Raw genomic sequence first — 12,774 nt, forward strand, 5'->3', positions numbered from 1 at the left:
TTGGGAGGGAGCACAACTTTTTAACCAGACTTATGTATATTTCCTAATAAAATACATGGGGAATGCCATTGGGGAAAATTCCACTTAGGGTTAGGGTTAGCTCTCCATGAATTCGCAGAGCAAAATGGACGTCGCCATTGGATTTGGAGCCCATCAGTATGGTTGTGATGGAGCACAACTTTTTAACCAGACTTATGTATATTTCCTAATAAAATACATGGGGAATGCCATATGGGAAAATTCCAGTTAGGGTTAGGGTTAGCTCTCCATGAATTCGCAGAGGAAAATGGATATTGCCATTGGATTTGGAGCCCATCAGTATAGTTAGGAGGGAGCACGACTTTTTATCTGGCCTTATATACATTTCCTGGCAAAATCCATGGGGAAATGCCTTTGGGGAAAATTCCACTTAGGGTTAGGGTTAGCTCTCCATGAATTCGCAGAGCAAAATGGACGTCGCCATTGGATTTGGAGCCCATCAGTATGGTTAGGAGGGAGCACAACTTTTTAACGAGACTTTTGTATATTTCCTTGTAAAATACATGGGGAATGCCATTGGGGAAAATTCCACTTAGGGTTAGGGTTAGCTCTCCATGAATTCGCAGAGCAAAATGGATGTCGCCATTGGATTTGGAGCCCATCAGTATGGTTAGGAGGGAGCACGACTTTTTAACCAGACTTATGTATATTTCCTAATAAAATACATGGGGAATGACATTGGCGAAAATTCCACTTAGGTTTAGGGTTAGCTCTCCATGAATTCGCAGAGCAAAATGGAGGTCGCCATTGGATTTGGAGCCCATCAGTATGGTTAGGAGGGAGCACGACTTTTTAACCAGACTTATGTATATTTCCTAATAAAATACATGGGGAATGCCATTGGGGAAAATTCCACTTAGGGTTAGGGTTAGCTCTCCATGAATTCCCAGAGCAAAATGGACGTCGCAATTGGATTTGGAGCCCATCAGTATGGTTGGGAGGGAGCACAACTTTTTAACCAGACTTATGTATATTTCCTAATAAAATACATGGGGAATGCCATTGGGGAAAATTCCACTTAGGGTTAGGGTTAGCTCTCCATGAATTCGCAGAGCAAAATGGACGTCGCCATTGGATTTGGAGCCCATCAGTATGGTTAGGAGGGAGCACGACTTTTTAACCAGACTTATGTATATTTCCTAATAAAATACATGGGGAATGCCATTGGGGAAAATTCCACTTAGGGTTAGGGTTAGCTCTCCATGAATTTGCAGAGCAAAATGGACGTCGCCATTGGATTTGGAGCCCATCAGTATGGTTAGGAGGGAGCACGACTTTTTAACCAGACTTATGTATATTTCCTAATAAAATACATGGGGAATGACATTGGGGAAAATTCCACTTAGGGTTAGGGTTAGCTCTCCATGAATTTGCAGAGCAAAATGGACGTTGCCATTGGATTTGGAGCCCATCTGTATGGTTAGGAGGGAGCACAACTTTTTAACCAGACTTATGTATATTTCCTTGTAAAATACATGGGGAATGCCATTGGCGAAAATTCCACTTAGGTTTAGGGTTAGCTCTCCATGAATTCGCAGAGCAAAATGGAGGTCGCCATTGGATTTGGAGCCCATCAGTATGGTTAGGAGGGAGCACGACTTTTTAACCAGACTTATGTATATTTCCTAATAAAATACATGGGGAATGCCATTGGGGAAAATTCCACTTAGGGTTAGGGTTAGCTCTCCATGAATTCGCAGAGCAAAATGGACGTCGCAATTTGATTTGGAGCCCATCAGTATGGTTGGGAGGGAGCACAACTTTTTAACCAGACTTATGTATATTTCCTAATAAAATACATGGGGAATGCCATTGGGGAAAATTCCACTTAGGGTTAGGGTTAGCTCTCCATGAATTTGCAGAGCAAAATGGACGTCGCCATTGGATTTGGAGCCCATCAGTATGGTTAGGAGGGAGAACAACTTTTTAACCAGACTTATGTATATTTCCTTGTAAAATACATGGGGAATGCCATTGGGGAAAATTCCACTTAGGGTTAGGGTTAGCTCTCCATGAATTCGCAGAGCAAAATGGAGGTCGCCATTGGATTTGGAGCCCATCAGTATGGTTAGGAGGGAGCACGACTTTTTAACCAGACTTATGTATATTTCCTAATAAAATACATGGGGAATGCCATTGGGGAAAATTCCACTTAGGGTTAGGGTTAGCTCTCCATGAATTCGCAGAGCAAAATGGACGTCGCAATTGGATTTGGAGCCCATCAGTATGGTTGGGAGGGAGCACAACTTTTTAACCAGACTTATGTATATTTCCTAATAAAATACATGGGGAATGCCATTGGGGAAAATTCCACTTAGGGTTAGGGTTAGCTCTCCATGAATTCGCAGAGCAAAATGGACGTCGCCATTGGATTTGGAGCCCATCAGTATGGTTGTGATGGAGCACAACTTTTTAACCAGACTTATGTATATTTCCTAATAAAATACATGGGGAATGCCATATGGGAAAATTCCAGTTAGGGTTAGGGTTAGCTCTCCATGAATTCACAGAGGAAAATGGATATTGCCATTGGATTTGGAGCCCATCAGTATAGTTAGGAGGGAGCACGACTTTTTATCTGGCCTTATATACATTTCCTGGCAAAATCCATGGGGAAATGCCTTTGGGGAAAATTCCACTTAGGGTTAGGGTTAGCTCTCCATGAATTCGCAGAGCAAAATGGACGTCGCCATTGGATTTGGAGCCCATCAGTATGGTTAGGAGGGAGCACAACTTTTTAACGAGACTTTTGTATATTTCCTTGTAAAATACATGGGGAATGCCATTGGGGAAAATTCCACTTAGGGTTAGGTTTAGCTCTCCATGAATTCGCAGAGCAAAATGGATGTCGCCATTGGATTTGGAGCCCATCAGTATGGTTAGGAGGGAGCACAACTTTTTAACCAGACTTATGTATATTTCCTAATAAAATACATGGGGAATGCCATTGGGGAAAATTCCACTTAGGGTTAGGGTTAGCTCTCCATGAATTCGCAGAGCAAAATGGAGGTCGCCATTGGATTTGGAGCCCATCAGTATGGTTAGGAGGGAGCACGACTTTTTAACCAGACTTATGTATATTTCCTAATAAAATACATGGGGAATGCCATTGGGGAAAATTCCACTTAGGGTTAGGGTTAGCTCTCCATGAATTCGCAGAGCAAAATGGAGGTCGCTATTGGATTTGGAGCCCATCAGTATGGTTAGGAGGGAGCACGACTTTTTAACCAGACTTATGTATATTTCCTAATAAAATACATGGGGAATGACATTGGGGAAAATTCCACTTAGGGTTAGGGTTAGCTCTCCATGAATTTGCAGAGCAAAATGGACGTTGCCATTGGATTTGGAGCCCATCTGTATGGTTAGGAGGGAGCACAACTTTTTAACCAGACTTATGTATATTTCCTTGTAAAATACATGGGGAATGCCATTGGCGAAAATTCCACTTAGGTTTAGGGTTAGCTCTGCATGAATTTGCAGAGCAAAATGGACGTCGCCATTGGATTTGGAGCCCATCAGTATGGTTAGGAGGGAGCACGACTTTTTAACCAGACTTATGTATATTTCCTAATAAAATACATGGGGAATGCCATTGGGGAAAATTCCACTTAGGGTTAGGGTTAGCTCTCCATGAATTTGCAGAGCAAAATGGACGTCGCCATTGGATTTGGAGCCCATCAGTATGGTTAGGAGGGAGCACGACTTTTTAACCAGACTTATGTATATTTCCTAATAAAATACATGGGGAATGCCATTGGGGAAAATTCCACTTAGGGTTAGGGTTAGCTCTCCATGAATTCGCAGAGCAAAATGGAGGTCGCCATTGGATTTGGAGCCCATCAGTATGGTTAGGAGGGAGCACGACTTTTTAACCATACTTATGTATATTTCCTAATAAAATACATGGGGAATGCCATTGGGGAAAATTCCACTTAGGGTTAGGGTTAGCTCTCCATGAATTCGCAGAGCAAAATGGACGTCGCAATTGGATTTGGAGCCCATCAGTATGGTTGGGAGGGAGCACAACTTTTTAACCAGACTTATGTATATTTCCTAATAAAATACATGGGGAATGCCATTGGGGAAAATTCCAGTTAGGGTTAGGGTTAGCTCTCCATGAATTCGCAGAGCAAAATGGACGTCGCCATGGGATTTGGAGCCCATCAGTATGGTTAGGAGGGAGCACGACTTTTTAACTAGACTTATGTATATTTCCTTGTAAAATACATGGGGAATGCCATATGGGAAAATTCCAGTTAGGGTTAGGGTTAGCTCTCCATGAATTCGCAGAGCAAAATGGACGTCGCCATGGTATTTGGAGCCCATCAGTATGGTTAGGAGGGAGCACGACTTTTTAACTAGACTTATGTATATTTCCTTGTAAAATACATGGGGAATGCCATATGGGAAAATTCCAGTTAGGGTTAGGGTTAGCTCTCCATGAATTCGCAGAGCAAATTGGACGTCGCCATTGGATTTGGAGCCCATCAGTATGGTTAGGAGGGAGCACAACTTTTTAACCAGACTTTTGTATATTTCCTTGTAAAATACATGGGAATGCCATTGGGGAAAATTCCACTTAGGGTTAGGGTTAGCTCTCCATGAATTCGCAGAGCAAAATGGACTTCGCCATTGGATTTGGAGCCCATCAGTCTGGTTAGGAGGGAGCACAACTTTTTAACCAGACTTATGTATATTTCCTTGTAAAATACATGGGGAATGCCATTGGGGAAAATTCGACTTAGGGTTAGGGTTAGCTCTCCATGAATTCGCAGAGCAAAATGGAGGTCGCCATTGGATTTGGAGCCCATCAGTATGGTTAGGAGGGAGCACGACTTTTTATCCAGACTTATGTATATTTCCTAATAAAATACATGGGGAATGCCATTGGGGAAAATTCCACTTAGGGTTAGGGATAGCTCTCCATGAATTCGCAGAGCAAAATGGACGTCGCAATTGGATTTGGAGCCCATCAGTATGGTTGGGAGGGAGCACAACTTTTTAACCAGACTTATGTATATTTCCTAATAAAATACATGGGGAATGCCATTGGGGAAAATTCCACTTAGGGTTAGGGTTAGCTCTCCATGAATTCGCAGAGCAAAATGGACGTCGCCATTGGATTTGGAGCCCATCAGTATGGTTAGGAGGGAGCACGACTTTTTAACTAGACTTTTGTATATTTCCTTGTAAAATACATGGGGAATGCCATTGGGGAAAATTCCACTTAGGGTTAGGGTTAGCTCTGCATGAATTCGCAGAGCAAAATGGATGTCGCCATTGGATTTGGAGCCCATCAGTATGGTTAGGAGGGAGCACGACTTTTTATCTGGCCTTATATACATTTCCTGGCAAAATCCATGGGGAAATGCCTTTGGGGAAAATTCCACTTAGGGTTAGGGTTAGCTCTCCATGAATTCGCAGAGCAAAATGGACGTCGCCATTGGATTTGGAGCCCATCAGTATGGTTAGGAGGGAGCACAACTTTTTAACGAGACTTTTGTATATTTCCTTGTAAAATACATGGGGAATGCCATTGGGGAAAATTCCACTTAGGGTTAGGGTTAGCTCTCCATGAATTCGCAGAGCAAAATGGAGGTCGCCATTGGATTTGGAGCCCATCAGTATGGTTAGGAGGGAGCACGACTTTTTATCCAGACTTATGTATATTTCCTAATAAAATACATGGGTAATGCCATTGGGGAAAATTCCACTTATTGTTAGGGATAGCTCTCCATGAATTCGCAGAGCAAAATGGACGTCGCAATTGTATTTGGAGCCCATCAGTATGGTTGGGAGGGAGCACAACTTTTTAACCAGACTTATGTATATTTCCTAATAAAATACATGGGGAATGCCATTGGGGAAAATTCCACTTAGGGTTAGGGTTAGCTCTCCATGAATTCGCAGAGCAAAATGGACGTCGCCATTGGATTTGGAGCCCATCAGTATGGTTGTGATGGAGCACAACTTTTTAACCAGACTTATGTATATTTCCTAATAAAATACATGGGGAATGCCATATGGGAAAATTCCAGTTAGGGTTAGGGTTAGCTCTCCATGAATTCGCAGAGGAAAATGGATATTGCCATTGGATTTGGAGCCCATCAGTATAGTTAGGAGGGAGCACGACTTTTTATCTGGCCTTATATACATTTCCTGGCAAAATCCATGGGGAAATGCCTTTGGGGAAAATTCCACTTAGGGTTAGGGTTAGCTCTCCATGAATTCGCAGAGCAAAATGGACGTCGCCATTGGATTTGGAGCCCATCAGTATGGTTAGGAGGGAGCACAACTTTTTAACGAGACTTTTGTATATTTCCTTGTAAAATACATGGGGAATGCCATTGGGGAAAATTCCACTTAGGGTTAGGGTTAGCTCTCCATGAATTCGCAGAGCAAAATGGATGTCGCCATTGGATTTGGAGCCCATCAGTATGGTTAGGAGGGAGCACAACTTTTTAACCAGACTTATGTATATTTCCTAATAAAATACATGGGGAATGCCATTGGGGAAAATTCCACTTAGGGTTAGGGTTAGCTCTCCATGAATTCGCAGAGCAAAATGGAGGTCGCCATTGGATTTGGAGCCCATCAGTATGGTTAGGAGGGAGCACGACTTTTTAACCAGACTTATGTATATTTCCTAATAAAATACATGGGGAATGCCATTGGGGAAAATTCCACTTAGGGTTAGGGTTAGCTCTCCATGAATTCGCAGAGCAAAATGGAGGTCGCTATTGGATTTGGAGCCCATCAGTATGGTTAGGAGGGAGCACGACTTTTTAACCAGACTTATGTATATTTCCTAATAAAATACATGGGGAATGCCATTGGGGAAAATTCCACTTAGGGTTAGGGTTAGCTCTCCATGAATTCGCAGAGCAAAATGGACGTCGCAATTGGATTTGGAGCCCATCAGTATGGTTGGGAGGGAGCACAACTTTTTAACCAGACTTATGTATATTTCCTAATAAAATACATGGGGAATGCCATTGGGGAAAATTCCACTTAGGGTTAGGGTTAGCTCTCCATGAATTCGCAGAGCAAAATGGAGGTCGCCATTGGATTTGGAGCCCATCAGTATGGTTAGGAGGGAGCACGACTTTTTAACCAGACTTATGTATATTTCCTAATAAAATACATGGGGAATGACATTGGGGAAAATTCCACTTAGGGTTAGGGTTAGCTCTCCATGAATTTGCAGAGCAAAATGGACGTTGCCATTGGATTTGGAGCCCATCAGTATGGTTAGGAGGGAGCACGACTTTTTAACCAGACTTATGTATATTTCCTAATAAAATACATGGGGAATGCCATTGGGGAAAATTCCACTTAGGGTTAGGGTTAGCTCTCCATGAATTCGCAGAGCAAAATGGACGTCGCAATTGGATTTGGAGCCCATCAGTATGGTTGGGAGGGAGCACAACTTTTTAACCAGACTTATGTATATTTCCTAATAAAATACATGGGGAATGCCATTGGGGAAAATTCCACTTAGGGTTAGGGTTAGCTCTCCATGAATTCGCAGAGCAAAATGGACGTCGCCATTGGATTTGGAGCCCATCAGTATGGTTGGGAGGGAGCACAACTTTTTAACCAGACTTATGTATATTTCCTAATAAAATACATGGGGAATGCCATTGGGGAAAATTCCACTTAGGGTTAGGGTTAGCTCTCCATGAATTCGCAGAGCAAAATGGACGTCGCCATTGGATTTGGAGCCCATCAGTATGGTTAGGAGGGAGCACAACTTTTTAACCAGAGTTATGTATATTTCCTAATAATATACATGGGGAATGCCATATGGGAAAATTCCAGTTAGGGTTAGGGTTAGCTCTCCATGAATTCGCAGAGCAAAATGGACGTCGCCATTGGATTTGGAGCCCATCAGTATGGTTAGGAGGGAGCACGACTTTTTAACTAGACTTATGTATATTTCCTTGTAAAATACATGGGGAATGCCATATGGGAAAATTCCAGTTAGGGTTAGGGTTAGCTCTCCATGAATTCGCAGAGCAAAATGGACGTCGCCATTGGATTTGGAGCCCATCAGTATGGTTAGGAGGGAGCACAACTCTTTAACAAGACTTTTGTATATTTCCTTGTAAAATACATGGGGAATGCCATTGGGGAAAATTCCACTTAGGGTTAGGGTTAGCTCTCCATGAATTCGCAGAGAAAAATGGACTTCGCCATTGGATTTGGAGCCCATCAATCTGGTTAGGAGGGAGCACAACTTTTTAACCAGACTTATGTATATTTCCTTGTAAAATACATGGGGAATGCCATTGGGGAAAATTCCACTTAGGATTAGGGTTAGCTCTCTATGAATTCGCAGAGCAAAATGGACGTCGCCATTGGATTTGGAGCCCATCAGTATGGTTAGGAGGGAGCACGACTTTTTATCCAGACTTATGTATATTTCCTAATAAAATACATGGGGAATGCCATTGGGGAAAATTCCACTTAGGGTTAGGGATAGTTCTCCATGAATTCGCAGAGCAAAATGGACGTCGCAATTGGATTTGGAGCCCATCAGTATGGTTGGGAGGGAGCACAACTTTTTAACCAGACTTATGTATATTTCCTAATAAAATACATGGGGAATGCCATTGGGGAAAATTCCACTTAGGGTTAGGGTTAGCTCTTCATGAATTCGCAGAGCAAAATGGACGTCGCCATTGGATTTGGAGCCCATCAGTATGGTTGGGAGGGAGCACAACTTTTTAACCAGACTTATGTATATTTCCTAATAAAATACATGGGGAATGCCATTGGGGAAAATTCCACTTAGGGTTAGGGTTAGCTCTCCATGAATTCGCAGAGCAAAATGGACGTCGCCATTGGATTTGGAGCCCATCAGTATGGTTAGGAGGGAGCACAACTTTTTAACCAGAGTTATGTATATTTCCTAATAATATACATGGGGAATGCCATATGGGAAAATTCCAGTTAGGGTTAGGGTTAGCTCTCCATGAATTCGCAGAGCAAAATGGACGTCGCCATTGGATTTGGAGCCCATCAGTATGGTTAGGAGGGAGCACGACTTTTTAACTAGACTTATGTATATTTCCTTGTAAAATACATGGGGAATGCCATATGGGAAAATTCCAGTTAGGGTTAGGGTTAGCTCTCCATGAATTCGCAGAGCAAAATGGACGTCGCCATTGGATTTGGAGCCCATCAGTATGGTTAGGAGGGAGCACAACTCTTTAACAAGACTTTTGTATATTTCCTTGTAAAATACATGGGGAATGCCATTGGGGAAAATTCCACTTAGGGTTAGGGTTAGCTCTCCATGAATTCGCAGAGAAAAATGGACTTCGCCATTGGATTTGGAGCCCATCAATCTGGTTAGGAGGGAGCACAACTTTTTAACCAGACTTATGTATATTTCCTTGTAAAATACATGGGGAATGCCATTGGGGAAAATTACACTTAGGATTAGGGTTAGCTCTCTATGAATTCGCAGAGCAAAATGGACGTCGCCATTGGATTTGGAGCCCATCAGTATGGTTAGGAGGGAGCACGACTTTTTATCCAGACTTATGTATATTTCCTAATAAAATACATGGGGAATGCCATTGGGGAAAATTCCACTTAGGGTTAGGGATAGTTCTCCATGAATTCGCAGAGCAAAATGGACGTCGCAATTGGATTTGGAGCCCATCAGTATGGTTGGGAGGGAGCACAACTTTTTAACCAGACTTATGTATATTTCCTAATAAAATACATGGGGAATGCCATTGGGGAAAATTCCACTTAGGGTTAGGGTTAGCTCTTCATGAATTCGCAGAGCAAAATGGACGTCGCCATTGGATTTGGAGCCCATCAGTATGGTTAGGAGGGAGCACGACTTTTTAACTAGACTTATGTATATTTCCTTGTAAAATACATGGGGAATGCCATATGGGAAAATTCCAGTTAGGGTTAGGGTTAGCTCTCCATGAATTCGCAGAGCAAAATGGACGTCGCCATTGGATTTGGAGCCCATCAGTATGGTTAGGAGGGAGCACAACTTTTTAACGAGACTTTTGTATATTTCCTTGTAAAATACATGGGGAATGCCATTGGGGAAAATTCCACTTAGGGTTAGGGTTAGCTCTCCATGAATTCGCAGAGCAAAATGGATGTCGCCATTGGATTTGGAGCCCATCAGTATGGTTAGGAGGGAGCACAACTTTTTAACCAGACTTATGTATATTTCCTTGTAAAATACATGGGGAATGCCATTGGGGAAAATTCCACTTAGGGTTAGGGTTAGCTCTCCATGAATTCGCAGAGCAAAATGGACGTCGCCATTGGATTTGGAGCCCATCAGTATGGTTAGGAGGGAGCACAACTTTTTAACCAGAGTTATGTATATTTCCTAATAAAATACATGGGGAATGCCATATGGGAAAATTCCAGTTAGGGTTAGGGTTAGCTCTCCATGAATTCGCAGAGCAAAATGGACGTCGCCATGGGATTTGGAGCCCATCAGTATGGTTAGGAGGGAGCACGACTTTTTAACTAGACTTATGTATATTTCCTTGTAAAATACATGGGGAATGCCATATGGGAAAATTCCAGTTAGGGTTAGGGTTAGCTCTCCATGAATTCGCAGAGCAAATTGGACGTCGCCATTGGATTTGGAGCCCATCAGTATGGTTAGGAGGGAGCACAACTTTTTAACCAGACTTTTGTATATTTCCTTGTAAAATACATGGGAATGCCATTGGGGAAAATTCCACTTAGGGTTAGGGTTAGCTCTCCATGAATTCGCAGAGCAAAATGGACTTCGCCATTGGATTTGGAGCCCATCAGTCTGGTTAGGAGGGAGCACAACTTTTTAACCAGACTTATGTATATTTCCTTGTAAAATACATGGGGAATGCCATTGGGGAAAATTCCACTTAGGGTTAGGGTTAGCTCTCCATGAATTCGCAGAGCAAAATGGAGGTCGCCATTGGATTTGGAGCCCATCAGTATGGTTAGGAGGGAGCACGACTTTTTATCCAGACTTATGTATATTTCCTAATAAAATACATGGGGAATGCCATTGGGGAAAATTCCACTTAGGGTTAGGGATAGCTCTCCATGAATTCGCAGAGCAAAATGGACGTCGCAATTGGATTTGGAGCCCATCAGTATGGTTGGGAGGGAGCACAACTTTTTAACCAGACTTATGTATATTTCCTAATAAAATACATGGGGAATGCCATTGGGGAAAATTCCACTTAGGGTTAGGGTTAGCTCTCCATGAATTCACAGAGCAAAATGGACGTCGGCATTGGATTTGGAGCCCATCAGTATGGTTAGGAGGGAGCACGACTTTTTAACTAGACTTTTGTATATTTCCTTGTAAAATACATGGGGAATGCCATTGGGGAAAATTCCACTTAGGGTTAGGGTTAGCTCTGCATGAATTCGCAGAGCAAAATGGATGTCGCCATTGGATTTGGAGCCCATCAGTATGGTTAGGAGGGAGCACAACTTTTTAACCAGACTTATGTATATTTCCTTGTAAAATACATGGGGAATGCCATTGGGGAAAATTCCACTTAGGGTTAGGGTTAGCTCTCCATGAATTCGCAGAGCAAAATGGAGGTCGCCATTGGATTTGGAGCCCATCAGTATGGTTAGGAGGGAGCACGACTTTTTATTTGGCCTTATATACATTTCCTGGCAAAATCCATGGGGAAATGCCTTTGGGGAAAATTCCACTTAGGGTTAGGGTTAGCTCTCCATGAATTCGCAGAGCAAAATGGACGTCGCCATTGGATTTGGAGCCCATCAGTATGGTTAGGAGGGAGCACAACTTTTTAACGAGACTTTTGTATATTTCCTTGTAAAATACATGGGGAATGCCATTGGGGAAAATTCCACTTAGGGTTAGGGTTAGCTCTCCATGAATTCGCAAAGCAAAATGGAGGTCGCTATTGGATTTGGAGCCCATCAGTATGGTTAGGAGGGAGCACGACTTTTTAACCAGACTTATGTATATTTCCTAATAAAATACATGGGGAATGACATTGGGGAAAATTCCACTTAGGGTTAGGGTTAGCTCTCCATGAATTTGCAGAGCAAAATGGACGTTGCCATTGGATTTGGAGCCCATCTGTATGGTTAGGAGGGAGCACAACTTTTTAACCAGACTTATGTATATTTCCTTGTAAAATACATGGGGAATGCCATTGGCGAAAATTCCACTTAGGTTTAGGGTTAGCTCTCCATGAATTCGCAGAGCAAAATGGAGGTCGCCATTGGATTTGGAGCCCATCAGTATGGTTAGGAGGGAGCACGACTTTTTAACCAGACTTATGTATATTTCCTAATAAAATACATGGGGAATGCCATTGGGGAAAATTCCACTTAGGGTTAGGGTTAGCTCTCCATGAATTCGCAGAGCAAAATGGACGTCGCAATTGGATTTGGAGCCCATCAGTATGGTTGGGAGGGAGCACAACTTTTTAACCAGACTTATGTATATTTCCTAATAAAATACATGGGGAATGCCATTGGGGAAAATTCCACTTAGGGTTAGGGTTAGCTCTCCATGAATTCGCAGAGCAAAATGGAGGTCGCTATTGGATTTGGAGCCCATCAGTATGGTTAGGAGGGAGCACGACTTTTTAACCAGACTTATGTATATTTCCTAATAAAATACATGGGGAATGACATTGGGGAAAATTCCACTAAGGGTTAGGGTTAGCTCTCCATGAATTTGCAGAGCAAAATGGACGTTGC

The sequence above is a fragment of the Thamnophis sirtalis genome, unplaced genomic scaffold, assembly GCF_051295495.1.
Source record: "Thamnophis sirtalis isolate CommonGarterSnake01/CBP01778 unplaced genomic scaffold, rThaSir2_p1.2 scaffold_6, whole genome shotgun sequence".
Lineage (NCBI taxonomy): Eukaryota > Metazoa > Chordata > Lepidosauria > Squamata > Natricidae > Thamnophis > Thamnophis sirtalis.